This window comes from Octopus bimaculoides, chromosome 16 (genome assembly GCF_001194135.2).
Source record: "Octopus bimaculoides isolate UCB-OBI-ISO-001 chromosome 16, ASM119413v2, whole genome shotgun sequence".
In the NCBI taxonomy this organism is placed as follows: Eukaryota; Metazoa; Mollusca; class Cephalopoda; order Octopoda; family Octopodidae; genus Octopus; species Octopus bimaculoides.
Genome location: NC_068996.1, coordinates 34457066 through 34457728, shown reverse-complemented (window position 1 = coordinate 34457728; position 663 = coordinate 34457066).

Here is a 663-nt window from a genome sequence, read left to right as displayed (position 1 = left end):
AGGCCCAGGAAGACCTGGGCTGAGGTGGTGAGGCAAGACCTTCGAACATTGGGCCTCACCGAGGCGATGACTACTGACCGAGACCTTTGGAAATGTGCTGTGCGTGAGAAGACCCGGCAAGCCAAGTGAGACCAAAATCCAAGGCCTCTGCTAGGGATGTAGCCAGCCCATTTATGCGTACCATTCCTTCATTGGACACTAAACTCCACTTGTGAAGACCTGTTGGGGCAAGTGAAAGTGAAATCGTGATGGCACCTGTACCAGTGGAGCACCATCCGAGCATGATCGTTGCCAGAGCAGCTGTCTGGCTTCCATGACGGTGGCATGTAAATAGCACCATTTGAATGTGATCGTTACCAACGTTGCCTTCCTGGCACGTGAAAAAATTAGTAAACGATTTATATAATAATGGGTTTACTAAGGTTTGAGGGACAGAAAAAGAAAAATGATATTAGGAAATTAACAAGGCCATTCAATACAGGAACATGATGATTGATTAAAAGTTTCATTAGTCATGAGTTTGTTTTAAGATTAACATGGGCTAATTAAAGAATATTAATGGAATAAGGATTAGATTAATTTTGGGCATAAGGATTAGATTTATTTAAGTTAAAAATTTAAAAAAACAAGACACTATTGCTGTAAGCCCTGGAATAATGTAAT